Source organism: Pleurodeles waltl, chromosome 1_1, assembly GCF_031143425.1.
Source record: "Pleurodeles waltl isolate 20211129_DDA chromosome 1_1, aPleWal1.hap1.20221129, whole genome shotgun sequence".
NCBI classification, from domain to species: Eukaryota; Metazoa; Chordata; class Amphibia; order Caudata; family Salamandridae; genus Pleurodeles; species Pleurodeles waltl.
Genome location: NC_090436.1, coordinates 650,648,273 through 650,664,100, shown reverse-complemented (window position 1 = coordinate 650,664,100; position 15,828 = coordinate 650,648,273).

The window sequence follows — 15,828 nt, the reverse complement described above, 5'->3', positions numbered from 1 at the left end:
ATCGAGAGGGAGGAGTCTAGGATGATGCTGAGGTTGCGTGCGTGGTTGGTGGGGGCGGGTGCGGGGCCTAGCATGGTGGGCCACCACGAGGGGTCCCAAGTGTTTTTGTGTGGGCCAAAGAGGATTATTTCGGTTTTGCTTGAGTTGAGTTTCAGGTGGTTGGCTGTCATCCATGTGGCGGTGTCGAGGAGTGCGTTGTGTAGGTTGGATTTGGCAGTGTTGGGGTTGCGGGTGATGGAGAGGATGAGTTGAGTGTCATCGGCGTATGAAAGGATGGTGATTCCCTGGGGTTTGATGATGTTGGCTAGTGGGGTCATGTATATGTTAAATAGTGTGGGGCTGAGGGAGGAGCCTTGGTGGACTCCGCAGGTGATTTTGGTGGCGGGCGATTGGAAGGGGGGGAGTCAGACTTTTTGGGTTCTGTTGGTGTTGAAGGAGGTGAGCCAATCCAGGGCTTTGTGTCTTATCCCTGTGTCGTGAAGACGTGTGCTGAGTGTGTGGTGGCAGACAGTGTCAAAGGCTGCAGAGAGGTCCAGGAGTATGAGTGCTACGGTTTCGCCCATGTCGACTCTGGATCTGATTTCGTCGGTGCATGCTAAGAGAACGGTTTCTGTGCTGTGGTTCTTGTGGAACCCAGATTGGGAAGGGTCGAGTGTGTTGTTTGTCTCGAGGAAGTGGGATAGGCAGGAGTTGGCTATTTTTTCGGTAACCTTGGCTGGGAAAGGGAGGAGGGAGATGGGGTGGTAGTTGGAGAGGTCGTCTGGGTTGGCTTTGGGTTTTTTAGGACACTTACTACAACCCATCTTGCTAAAAGATCATGATGGACCTCCAGAACTTCTCCTTGGAAGTCCGACTGAGCAGAACTGCGACCCCACGAACAGCCGCACTGGCTGATGCGAAAAAAGAATAAGAAGTGAAATTCAGAACACGTGGACACTTTGCCTGTTTTTTAAAATGAGTTTCCTGCAATAAAATCACCTGGGCCTGAGAGGGTCTTAAACAATGAAGTATTGCTCAGAATTTATGTGGATTATTTAGCCCATTCGCATTGCATGAAACAATTTTAAAGGCCCCATAACAGTACGTGCCAGTTGGACCATTACTCCTTTGATAAGAAACAAACAAAACTAAAAAAAAGTTCATAGCAACCTGCTGATCCTGATGACCCTGGACCTGGTCATACAGCCTAGCTGTGGGGAAACATGACTTACTTTTAATGGTTTTAACCTCAAAGTTCCATATTTTACCATACCATTTTTTTCTCAGAACTATCCTACTGGAACCTATGTTGCCATTTTCTTCTGTTTGTGACCTGTTCTTTTTGCCTGACCCCCCCTTGTGCAAGAACCCCCACCACTAAGTGCATCCACCCCCACCCACAACTTCTAGGCCACGCCTCATCCTTCCAGTGCCCCCTGCCCCTTCCAAAAGTGACCCACCCAGCCCCCAAGTGAGAGTGCGCTGGTTTGGCAAAGATAGGGTCTGTGTGAGGGAAAAGTAACAGGTGCGGGTGCCGTAGTCACATATAGGGCCAGATGTAGCAATTTCCGATTTTGCGATTCGGAAATTGTGAGTCGGTGTGACTCGCAATTTCCGAATCCTAAAATCGGATGCAGAACGGTGTGTCGCAAAGACCCACCTCATTAATATTAATGAGGTGGGTCGCATTTTGCGACCCCATTGTGGTTCCCTGCACTCACAGGGATGGTGGCCTGCTGGAGACAGCAGACCTCCATGTCTGTGACTGCTTTTTAAATAAAGCAGTTTTTTTTGTATTGCAACCCGTTTTCCTTAACGGAAAACGAGTTGCAATACAAAAAAATGATGAACCATTTGGTTTCATTTTTTCAGAGTAGGCAGTGGTCCATTAGACCACTGCCTGCTCTGAAAAAACATTTATGGCAACATTCACAAAGGGGACCCCTTCCCTTTTGCGAATGGGTTACCACCAGTGTGACACTGGTGGTAACTGCGAATTGCTTTGCGACCGCGTTCGCGGTCACAAAGCAATTTAGCATTGCGGTGCGAGTCGCAAATAGAAAGGGGACACCCCTTCCTATTTGCGAGTCGCATTCCCATTTTGCAAATTGGTACTCGCAAAATGGGAATGAGCATCGCAATGCGCGTTTTGCATGGCGCAAACTGCGAAAATCGCAGTTTGCGCCATGCAAAACGCTACCTACATCTGGCCCATAATACTTTCAAAAGAGAAAAAGCTGTACGTATGACATCACATATCATCAAATAGCATAAAATGTTATTTCAGAAATGTGGAGGAGATGTAATCTTGCCCCCTTCTCCTCTCTCCCCTCTTTCCCTCTGTTCATAACATACATGCCAGGCATTCAGCCTGCGTCTAATTCAAGAGTCGCCCCTTTAGAACAGCAAGGAAGTCTTTGGCCTGTTGAACACTTTGGAGGATATGAGCATTCCCTCTATGAATGACATTTAATTTAGCCAGCTGTACTATGCCTGCAGGGGCTCCTAGTCTTTTGAAATCGCCAATCAGGTTGACAAACTCACAACGGCGACGTGCAGTAGTTGTTGACATATCAGAAAAAACCCGAAAAAGAAAAGTCACTTTCTGCTTTAAACATTCTTGTTTTGATTGCTTGAGAGAGAATCTGTTCTTTGATCCTAAAATCAACAGAATTGACCAGGATAGTACGTGGATATTTGGAGTTCTGTGGTCGGACTGCTGGAACCCTATGGGCTCGCATAATGGTCAGATCTGAACAAGGCAAATTTCTTGTCGAGGAGAATATGGTTACGAATCAGGTCTGTTACTACTTGGGTAACTGAAGATGCAGTTTCTATATCCTCTGGAATCCCCACAAACTTCAAAATAGAGTGCCTTAATCTATTCTCAAGTCATCCAACTTAACCTGAAGCGCTTCCAACTCAGCCTGGGACTGGTTCACCACAGTTGTAGATCCATGATGGGCATCTTCAATATCTGAGATTCTCTGTTCCAGTTGAGAGATCTGTGAAATCAACTGCGATATGTTGGAATTGGGCTGGGCTAATTGTTTGTTAGCTTTTGTATGAGCCTGATCATGCGTAAGTTTTAAGTTGCGTAGTTCCTTTAAAATAAGCTTCAACATTGTCTCGACTGGAGGGCTGGGCAAGGTAGTTGGCATTGGTTGGTGCAGGAGACCCGGAGGCAGAGAGGTGCTGTCATCTCTAATGCACGGTGACTGAGGTGCAAAAGGAAGAGGATCAATAGTGCTTGGAACGACAGAAGCTGCAGGTGTCTCCAAAGATTGCTGATCCTCAGATGCATTCATGTATGTAATCTCGCTCAGATGTAGGCTCTTCTCTCTCTCTGCCCCTTTGCTATTGAGTCTCCAGAATAAGGGATAAGAAGGTCCTCCTACAGACTGCATCTCGGTATGTGAAAGGAACCGAAGGTAGAGCAACATCTATATTTACTGCATTGGATCTTGACCTGCCCCTGGGAGAAGAACAGGCAGGCTTCTCCCTTATTGGGTCTCTGGTTAGTGTTAGTGACGGCGATAGTGATCCCAAGCTTGATGAAGATCCAGTCCTCCCTGCCTCTTGAGGGCTAGTACAGGGGGTAGAACAAGAAGCCGCTGCTGTAGAGGGTAGCTGGGGTGACAAAGGTATCACAACAGGATTTAACCCCTCCTGAAGATCTCCTGCACAGTCGGCTTGATCTTTTTAACCTCCGTTTTTTGTTTGCCTGAGGATAACAGGGTCCAGCCTTTAAGTTTGCTTGCTTTCAAGGATCTACCCGCAACATGGGTCTTTGAATAAGGATCACGAGTAATATGTTTCATACTTTGCAGAAAATGTAATAGGGGGCCAAAGAAAAGCCGAGATGCAACAGGCCGCATCTGCACCACGCAGACCACTTCTACTGCAATGACTAGAACCATGCTGTCCCAGTGCCTAAATGGCTATTCGTCCTTGACAATCCTTGATAATCCTTGACGCCCCTTGTAAGAGTGTAGTATATTTGAAAAGCATGGCAAGACACCCCGGCTAACGTCAAGAGATATGGTGAAACAACATAATGTAATGTAAATTCATACTTGTAAAGCACACTCCGACCCTAAGGTATTGAGGCGCTGAACACATACCGCTGTGGAACCCCTCCTGGCTTTTCCCTGTGAGGTGCCCACTCATGGGTAACCCCCAAGGTGAAGCCAAGCATCCCAGCGCTGTTGGGGCCATTGTGGAGATTAAGCAAGCTATTGCCCAGAGTTGCAGAGTGAGACCCATGAATTAGATTAGCCACCAAGGTGAGAAATACCCTGTCCAGGGAAATTGAGCCCAAGAACCACTGAGGTGGGAATTGAACCCTGGTCCCAGGCTGGATCTTTGCATCAGGGTCTGCCTCTCTAACCATTGTGCCACACTTATCCACTATGTACATGGGGCCGTATTTATACTCTGGTTGCGCCGAATTTGCGTCGTTTTTTTCGATGCAAATTCGACGCTAAACTAACGCCAACTAACGCCATATTTATACTATGGCGTTAGACGCTTCGGGCGCCAAAGTGCCCGGAGTGAGCGTCATTTTTTAGCGTGAACACCTTCCTTGCGTTAATGAGATGCAAGGGAGGCGTTCCCGTCTTAAAAAATGACTCCCAGGCCTTTACGTGGTATTTATACTCCCGGGCAAAAATGACGCCCGGGAGTGGGCGTGGCCAAAAACGGCGCATTTGCGCCGCTTTTTAACGCCTGGGTCAGGGATGGCGTTAAGGGACAAGTGGGCTCAAAATGAGCCCACAGTGCCCTCCCCTGCCCCCAGGGACCCCCCCTGCCACCCCTGCCCACCCCAGGAGGACACCCAAGGATGGAGGGACCCATCCCAGTGAAGTACAGGTAAGTTCAGGTAAGTATAATTTTTGTTATTTTTCAATTTTTTTTTGTGGCATAGGGGGGCCTTATTTGTGCCCCCCTACATGCCACTATGCCCAATGACCATGCCCAGGGGACATAAGTCCCCTGGGCATGGCCATTGGGCAAGGGGGCATGACTCCTATCTTTACAATGATAGGAGTCATGTTGATGGGGGATGGGCGTCGAAAAAAAATGGCGCAAGTCGAGTTACGACGATTTTTTCGACGTAACCTGACTTGCCCCATTTTAAGACGCCCATACGCCATTTTCCCCCTACGCCGGCGCTGTCTGGTGTACGTGGTTTTTTTCCACGCAAACCAGGCAGCGCCGGTCTGCTTGCGCCGGCTAACGCCATTCCATAAATACGGCGCCCGCATGGCGCTTCAGAATGGCGTTAGACGGCGCAAAAATTTTTGACGCTAAACTGCGTTAGCGCAGTTTAGCGTCAAAAAGTATAAATATGGGCCATAATGTCTTGTGCCTTATGATACTTGAACTGTAGTATTCTCCTAACATTGACCTTGACATTGGGTATTAATATTCTGCTGCTGGTCTCGTTCCTCTTATTACTTATTTGCCTCCTTCCTCCCTGCTCTCTTCTCTATTTAACTCTGTTGAGTCTTTTACACATAGCAGGCAGTGCTGCCTCCCGTTATGACTGCCACCCTAGTACTTAATGGGCTGCTAGAGGAGTAAAAGGAGTATAGGACTAGAAATATGAGTAGGAGGTAGGGGATAGTAGAAGGAGAAGCAGGGTTGATTTGGTCAAGAAGAACACTGTCTCTCTGAATACCTACTTTTCCTGCTTAGTATGAATTTGGGATGTAGCTGTAACACCTTCTGCAAACCTTCTTGGTTGTTCCTTTTTTCTTTAAGAATTTTTTTTAACCCAACATGTTTCAAACAGTGTTTTGGACAATAATTAATCATTTATTTGCCCTCTGTCTCACTGTTCCTTTAGTTATTAACTGTAGTTTGTAGTGGTTGTTGCCATTATGCCATTATGCTGCCACACTTGAGATAATGCGCCGCAGGGGAAGAACAGAGACTGCACAAGCAGGGAAGTTTGTTAACATGCATTAAACACATTAGGTTTGCATCCTGGTTGCTGAAAGACGCGCACCGCACTCTCCTTGCTCTCATGGTGTTGCTGCGGCTGCGTGGTGTTGCTGTGGCCGCGCATTGGTGTACGGATGGTCCGCTCTCCACTTCTCCTCCCAAAGAGCCTGGGCGCTGCCTGTGTTCTGCCATGCTCAGCCGTGTGCAGTGAGCTGAGTGTTCCGAGCCGTGCACAACGCACCACGCCAGTTACTGTTCGCCACCTTCACTGGCGTGCTGTTTGCTGCAAGCTGCTCACCTGGGGATCCATTCCCCATTCACCATGTCGGTGGTCCACAGAGCTCTGCTTCGACACCCTAGGACGGTCGCCTCAGTACACAGACACTTTCTCCTCGTATTGCATGCCTTTGCTCCTCTCGCTAATCTGCCGCCGTTCCACCACCCTGCTGACCCAGACACACACTAGTGACGGGAGCTCCACGTGACCCCTCCCAGAATGGTTATAAAAAATAAAATAAATAGATAAAACATTCAACACAGACCCAGCCAAATTCATAATGACAATTATCATAAAAACAAATAAACACAAATAAAACGAGCAGGACAAAGCAAACAATTACACATATCCAGGTTTTTCAAAGCTAAAAACTAAGGCTTTTCCTAACCTGTATGGCATTTGGGATACATTGTGCACCCTGTAGCACACATGGGGGTTATTTAAGTTTAATACAAATTCCAGTGCCACAAACTCTCTTCTTATATTATATTCAGTAAAAAGGGGTTTAAGATAGAAAATCCTAATGTGCTCATAAAATGTACAGAATAGCATAAAGTGCAAAGTGCTCTGTTTACTAGCCCCCATCAGAGGGGTAGCTGTCCAGCTAATGAGGGCAAGACCTCATTCTATGGAATGCTACCAAATGGTGCACTATTCCCATTCTTAATTTTTTCAAAACAAACCGATGCTGCTTATTAGTGACGCCTGATAGATACCTACTGTGCTTGGACATATAAATACCAACAGTGGATTTTGTAATTGTATTGGATTTCCTATCATCCATCCTATATAGCAGAAAGGTATCGTTAATAAATTTCTTTGGAAGAGTCAACCCTTGCTCCGGGTCCGAGTTTATGGATATATTAAACAAGGTTTTAAGAGAGAATCAACATTGGCAAGCCAAGGGATACACTGGTTGCTTTCCAGTTTGAGACAGTCCAAGATAGGTTGTTTAGTGAAAATAGTTTCCTCCTTGGACCAGATAATGCAGAGGAGCAGGGGACTCAGCTGCAACATATCTTCCAAATGTTGGAGACCCACCTCCTGATGTACAATCCAATCAGATGCAGAGGTGTGTAGACATAGCAGACATTTTAAGAAATTATTTTCCTCTATTTGCAAAGGGGTAATTTTTACGTACCCCACACTCCTGCTCTAGCCCTGTAAATATCCACCATGGAGGCTATGGGGGGATTCCCTAATTTACTAGCAAATCTGAAGATAGCACAAGAATTCCTTCTCATCTTGTCCTTACCCAAGTGAATATGCTGTTCCCATGATCCATTACTTGTGAACAAAACACCCAGATAGCTAAAGGAACTAACAGTAGTAATCTGTGTATTTTGGATATAAAAACTCCTGCATTTCTTTGCCTTTTGGCCACAGACCATGGTAAAGGTCTGGGATTTATTCATCACCATATCCTTTGATGTCATAAACTGTTAAAACCATCCATTAGTTTCTGGAGTCCCACTGGGGTCCTCGGATCAGGACAACATCATCTGCATATATTAACGCAGGTACCCCGCCCCGCCACATAAGGTGGATCCGCCTGAATTAACTGCAGGAATTTATCTACCCCATTAATAAATAGAGAAAACAGTAACAGGGCAAGGACACAACCTTGGTGAATGCCTCTACCAATCTTAAAAGGGGTGCTACATTCTCCCATTGGACCAAAGCAGACTTTACCTGTTAGATCTTTATATAAACGGGCCAGGAAAACAATAATGTACCTTGGAGCACCCATTTCTAATAGTGTGGGCCACAAAAGGGCATGCTCTATTAAGTCAAAGGCGCTACTGAGGTCGGCAAAACAGAGATAGAGTGCCCCCTACTTTGGCCTTTGTACATTTCCCTATAATCAGGTCAAGATTGACACATTGCTCGATAGTACCTAGTCATTTCCTGAACCCAAACTGGACAGGAGAAAGAATATTATCGTCCAGTACCCATTCATTGAGTCTTGCCAGTAGAACCCTACTTTAGACTTTCATAGATGAGTCCAGCAATGATATTGGACAAAGGTTTTGGGGGTCTGCTTTATCTCTTTTGTTATAGATAGGTACAATAATAGAGGTAGTCCGGGACGCTGGGATATCCCCAGTTATTATGATATTAAACAACCTAGTCAGAATAAGTGCCCAAAAATTACTATTATGTTCAAAAACATCCACCGGTACCCCATCCGGGCCTGGGGCCCTACCCCCAGCACTAGCTAGAATAGCTGAAAGAACCTCTTCCATAATAATATATAAAAATGATTGGGGTACTCCAGCTCCTGTTGTTCGTCTATATTTACAGCCCCACTCTTTTGCTTAAAAACCTCAGAGAAATGGTCCACCCACGCTATGCAGGCTACACTAGAGTCTAATTTAGGCGATGCCCGATTAGACAAAAAAGGGGTATTTATTATTTCCCAGAACAATTTGGTATTATTTGTTCCCGTAGCCAGGGCTAGTTTTGACCATGCCTCTTTCCTCAACTGTTTCTTCCTTCGCTCCTGGGCTTCCCTGTATTCTACACGGAATTACCTAATTACCACTGGGTATCTGGATCATGTGTGAGGGCAATCGTAAAGTTCCCCCTGGCTTTAGTACATGCATGGTCAAATCACCCTCTATTCCTTTCAGTCTGCCAAGCTTTTGGTTGGCATGTCAGAAGCCCCTTAGTATATGAAATAACTTCGCTAAAGCAACTTAGCAACCGTAAAGGTTCAATTTCCTCTTGCAAGCAATAGTAGATTTGAGACAAACATCCATATACCTTATTCTGCTGTAGGTCACCTTGGTCAGTGTCTTTCCATTTCAATCTCACCTATGGGCCTTAACCTGGTTCATGGTGGTGTGAAACACAGCCTTTTGACCCCAGAATACGGTTGGAAGGATAATCAGGTCATGATCACTCAATGATGACTGAACAATATAAGGGGTATCACATACGTTGTTGGCAAATGAGGACACTATGATATGGTCAATAACCGATGAGGAATTAGTACCTCTAAAAGATGGCATTACCACTCCATTAACTCCATGTTTACATCTCAATAACATCAAATCATATTTAGATAGAGTTGAGTTAAGGACCATATTCGTTGTGACAAAAATGATCGTAACCTTCCCCCTCATCACTGGCAAGCCTTCAGGTCAGGGATATTGGCAAGGTACATGATTAGATGTTAAAATCTCCAGCCCATAGAATAAAGACATTTGAATATATAGGGTGTAGAAATCTGTGTAAACACTGATCCAGAGCATGGACTACTCTGCACCGGGTGGAATCAAAAACATTGTTGTAATAGTTAATTAATACCACATCGACCATACTCTTATGTTTTAAAAACAACAATTGGAAGTTAGGAGTCTCCCAAAAGGTCTTTTTAACCACTACAGGGAGTTTTTTGAAATAAGCAGCTGGAGCCCACCCTTAGCCCTCCCTGATTGGGAAGCAGTAGCATGCAAAAAGTGTGCAGTAAATCCTTGCATATGGATAGGAGAAACACACCATGTTTCTTGGATACAGATGGAATCAAGGTCATTGACGATGTTACACCACTCATATTACTCAATCTTGTTATGTAGACGTTGAACATTCCATGTGGCATTATTATGACGCTCGCTGTTGATTCTGGTACACTCATTATCCCCAGTTGTACTGCCTCCAGCGGGCTATACTTAAGAGCTTTTCCATTAATGCTCCATCAGGGTTATTATAGGCCACAGTAGCCACCGCAACTGGACCCAGAATCATTGAAGAGGCACTACTACAACACATTAGATGTTGTTTTCCCAGCAATCATCAACATAGAGGGCCCCCTTTCTTGGCTATTCACATGGCCCCTGTAAATTTGTCAGTCATTATCTGAGAGTGAACCCAAGGCTTGTTATCTATTGCATAAAGACACTGGTAAAATATTGTGTGAGTTATTGGGTGGCTCAGGACGAGGGTGTACCGGGGGATAACCTGATTGTACAGGTTGCAGGTGTCGATAGAATGCCTCCAATGGGAGCAATAGCGGAGTAATAATGGGAGTAAAGTAGCCCTAAATAGGATGTCCCTCACAAGTCAAGGACTCTGGAAATTAATAATTATAGTTAATCAAAGAACTGTTGGCGACACACTCCGTTAAGGTTTAGTTCTTCATTTTTCAAATTGTATTCAGTGCAAAGAAAACAAAACAACGCGTTTCGACTAAAAAGACTTCTTCCTGGTTTTGCAGTCCTTTCTCTCTGACTCAGGCAATATGCATGCTCTTCTTCAAATCATGGCGTGAAGAGCATGCAAACAGAACATGTACAACAAAGGCATTAGTGACATACAGGTTACAGACAGATCTCTGGAGTGGGTGCATAAGTCACAAATACAAATATAAAAGCGATAATTCTTCGGTGTTCATGTATTGAGAAGAAGACATCCCCTAACTGGTCACTGGTATTAGGAGCAGCCACATAGTGTAACTAACTATGCTCTAAACAGGGAGACAAATGCCAACCTCTTTGAAAAGGTTTTTAATGCATGCACACCAAGCGCAGTGCATTCCCAGGCTCAGTGATGCACCTGATCAAAATGCTGAGGGCCGCCACAAAGGAGTACACTCAGATAATTATTTCCTTAACTAAGCCAGATGTCCTCCATACAAGCAGCACTGAGGTCCCAAGGTAAAAATGATGACCAATGTAGCCGCTTGTCTTAAGACTCTTTTCAGTGGGGAAAAGCCTGTTGCTTTTGTGCCATAACATCCAGGGAAGAAACATAGGTTCAACCCATGAAGATATGTTTTGAACTAGAAAAATATAGCATTGCTAATTTGGTAGGGCCCTCCCCCAAATTAAAAATCCAGAACCTCACACACAATTTAACTATATTCTTTTGTGACTTATAGAGGGACAAGAAGTGGAAAATAAGAAGTAGAATGGAATTATGTATTCAGAGAAGGCCTTAAAATGATTGCATGCAGTATTTGATGCAAAGGTTCAGACATAACAGCCTCATAGGGGATTTTGATTCTGTGGGGTACAAACATCTGCCTCTCTCTCCTCTCTGCCTAGCCTGCCCGACAGCAGATGATAACACAGAGATCATCATGACATCATTTCTGCTTAGCTAGGCTGTGTTATTTTGCATTGCTCTGCATTCAGCATGCAGTCCTTAAAACTATCCACTGATCTTTTGCTCTACCATTTAAATCTCATAATGTGGGTAATTATAAAATGTAAATATTTAAAGTGACTCTCTAAAATACGTTTCACTCAGCAGTAAAAGCCCAGGTTACTAGTGAAAACCAATACCCTGAATTTAATTGAATATGTATTAATCAGTATTTTTGGTCAGGTTTGTATCTCATTCACCTCTCAAACTGTCAATTATAACAATGTTTAATAAAATAATTATTTTAAAGGGAGAGGGAAGTGGTGGGCAACAGGTGGGTAGTGTGGGTGTAGCAGTGCAATTGAGTGTGAGAAATTGGAGTGAGGGCTGAGGGGTGGATGAGAAGAGTACAGACACACTGAAAGCAGCGTCAGCACAAGCATTTGCATTGCAATGGGTCTCATGTTTGCTCGAGTTAGAGCTGTTAAAGTTGTAAAGTCCTAACCTGACTTTTATTGCCACATACATTGAAAATGAAAAGTAATACAATTTTACATAAGCAAGCCGATTTAAAGCGCCACGCGATGAGCATGAAGGAATACACAAAAGGAAACAGAAGTTTGCTTGCCATCAAATGTATCAGTAAATCTTCAATTATCCATGTAACAGGGTCGATGTCACTCAAAGCGCTCAATTACTGCCCTGCGAGATTGTGCTGTATAGGAAATTTTTGAAAAAAGTAGCCCAGAAGCCATATGGAAAATAGCCTTGTATGTTTTCAGTAGTTGGTCATTGCACTCGAGGAGAGCTAAACACCGGAAAAGGCATAATGTATGCATGCCTTTCACAAATGAAAGCAAGCGATTTTTAAAAGGCAAGCCCACGAACCAACGAAACTGATAGGTGTGCGGTGGGCATGGTTAAAAATCCACAGTGAGATTACAGTAGGCTAGAGTGCTTGTGCACTCAACCCTAAAAAGAGTAAAAAACTGAGGGGAAAATTAATTGTGCAAATCATCAGCAAATGGCTATTTGCCTATTCCAAAGAGAGAGCAAGCACAAACCAGGAAAGTCAAGCAAGCTAAGTCCTGTACATAAAAGTGGTGTGTGCAAGAGGTCTCCATTTTGGCTACTGACTGACAGTCACTTATTTGCTCCATAGCAACTATCCGGAAGGTGGTATCAGTGGAATTAGTCCAATGTCTCGCCAGAATTAGTACCATCTTTTTAATAGTTTTTGTAGTTGGTAAGTGAACTTTCCAAATTTAGCAAGGTGAGTCAGTTCTTTCACTGAAAATATGAGATTCCTGGCTTGGGCGCAAGTTCTTATACCATGGCTTAAGAAAAGAGGTTTAGGTAAAGTACGACATGCGTTCCTAAGTGTTGGGCAACAACAAAGTAGATGGTTGAACGATTCAGTTTTGTAACCACAAAGCCTGCAAATAGTAATCGTGGAAAGGGAATGCCATTTGGGGTTCATCTCTTTTATCTTGAGGGCCAGCAGCCTTTCAGCCATGGTTTGTGACAAGCAGGCTTCCCAATCGTGCACTTTAAGTACGGCTGTTCAGTCAGTGGATGATTGTCATAAGATGCTGCTATGGCCGCTACCACACGTGTGCTGTTCAGTTTGGCCAAGTCTGTTTTCATAGAAATTGATCTGGTCTGCCCTTTTAGAGTCAATTTGAAGGCTGATTGCATGAGGAGCAGTGTATTTAGAGCTACCTGATCAATTTGAAGAGACTGAAATGCTGTGGCTAAAAAGTGCAACCAAGGATTCGTTTTCAGGTTAAAAATAAGGAAAATTACTGATTTCATCATATTAGGCGGCACCTCGGCTACCCTGTAGTAATATTTTAGGAAGGCAACCAATGGGGCCCACTTCAGATGTTCTAGACCAAGTTCTAATCTTACTAGGCATCCTCTGATGTACTGGGGGAACCTGCACACTCTCTTATATGCTTTAAGTTGAAGTTGGCCCACTAGTTTGATGAGCTGCCCTAGAAAGGCTTCATGACCATAATTTGGAGCTGGCAAAATAATTGCTCTTATCACTTGTTGAATGGGAACAGAGGAGGGGCTCTCTATTGTGTTTAAGAGCTGGCATATTCTTGTGGTTATCAATTCAGCCTTGGTTTTAAGATGACAGAGGTAGACTTTAACACTCCTGTTCACTGTAAGCCACACCCTTAGATAGTTATGTGATATAGCCCAGATGATCATTAAGGGTACAATGGTGGGTCAAGTTTTTTGGCGCTCTCCCAAAGGTCACCTTTGCCTTGTTATAATTGTGAAGACCGGATAATGCTTTTTGGAGTCCCATTCTAAAGTAATCTAGCAGGACAATGTTGTCTGCATACTGGATAAGTGAGATTTTACAGTTCCCGATTTTGGGGGGGAATCAGATTGCCACTGTTTAAGGATGAGGACATGTCTGCTGTAAAAAGGAGTGGTGCGAGGACACAGCCTTGTTTGAGCCCAGTGTCCATGGGAATCTTCCTGCTTAATGCTGTTGTGGACAGCTTACCCAGGTTACTGTGTATAGTAAGACTGTGGCCCCCCACAAGTTACAAGGGATGCCCCAGCCTTGGAGCTTCTTCCACAAGTGGTTCCTTTCTACAGAATCAAATGCTGCTGAATAATCCACAAATCAAGCATATAAGGAGGATGGGGGCTTACTAGAGGCATGTCACCTATGTGGGTGTGGGCTCAGCTTCCTTCTGAGGTCTGACCTGAGACAGTGGATGCCCTGTCACTTGCATGACATTTTTTTAGCTTGGTGGGCTTAGAGTCCACTCACTTCTTGCTATTGGTCCACTTCATCGTCACTCTCATTTGTTTGCCTCTGTTTAGTCAGAGTATGCCGGCTTCACTTCCTCTTCTTATGTTTGCCCTCTCCTGGAGCATGGCCCAAGTACTTGCACCCTTCCACTGCTCACAGTTTTAGAGCTACTTTTTTATTTTTGTTGAAGCACTCCATAAGTGCATATGTTTGCAGACCATCTCTCTCATGTTCTGCTCCCCCCATATTGCTCTGTCTTACCCATGAACTTTTGTCTCCCTCTGTGTTGTTGCATACCCCCTCTTACTATCTGTGTGGTTGCTTTCCCCATTTTACATCCAATTTCATAATCCATGCTGTTGCTTGGCCCTTCCTTCCACTCATGTTGTTGCCTGCCTCCCCTGCTCTCCATACTGCGGATTGCTCCATCAAACTATCGTTTTGCCCCCTCCTCACCCACTATAACAAAACAAAATGCCATGATGCAGCCAGCACTACCTTTCAGATATGCAGCCACCCCACGCATCCTTGTCATTGCTTGCCCCCACCTCCATTACAAAACAAAAACCTACCACAGGCACTGCTGGCTGCAAAAATAGTGCTTTTCCCCCCTTGCCTACTATGTCGCTCGCCCTCTCTCCCTCTGTGATGGCGCCTGCCTTCTCCTCTCACCAGCAATAATAAAAAATAGTGCTATGACAGAACCAGGGCTGTCCACGTCGTAGTGCTTTGCTTTTTTTTTTAGTTTCTCAGCTGCAGTACAACTTGACAAAAAAACATTGAGAAGCTAATAGTTCTACTGCAACCAGAACATTCGTTTTGCCATGCTTATTTAACAATAAAGTCTGGCACTATTCATTATTTGCTCATGATTTTGAACTTGTGACTAAAACAACTACAGTGTGGAAATCCATCTCTTCTGCTTGTCAAACCTGTTATATTAATATGTTCTTAGTATTCTAGTACAGATGGCATATGACAGGCTGTACACAATGTAACTTCTCACTCATTTCTTTGTTGTTCTCATATTGTGCTATATGAATACATTGAAACATTACTCAAGATTTATTGTAAAACATACATCTTTGAAGATATAGGTGGTCATTACAACCCTGGCGGATGGTGTTAAAGCGGCGGTAAGACCGCCAACAGGCCGACGGTAAAAAAATTGGAATTACGACCGTGGCAGAAACCGCCAACAAAGACAGCCACTTTAACACTCCGACCGCCACGGCGGTACAGACAAACAGCTTGGCGGTCACCGCCAACAGACAGGCGGAAGACAATGTACCGCCCGCAGTATCACAACCTACCAATCCGCCACATTTTCCGGGGCGGATTCCCCACAGACAAAAACACGGCGGAAACAGGACTTCGAAGGGAAAACACTCACCTCTACATACCCCACGAGGAATCCGGACGCCATGGAATTCAAGCTGCACATCCTGCCAGCCGTCATCTTCATGCTCCTCTACCAGGCGCACGAACGCCGGCGGTGAAGACAACGGTGAGTACTGCACCTACGACACAGGGGAGGGGGGAGGGAAAAACAGGGACACACACACGCAACACACCCACCCCCACCCTCACCCACTACAACACACACACTAATACATATTTATACATTATATTTACACCCCCCAACCCCCCCCGGAAGAATGCAAAGACAAAAGGAAATGAGTGTAACCATTGTAATATATCAAAATCAAGTAACAAAAAGATATATATAAACCATAAACAAAATATACACCAAGCT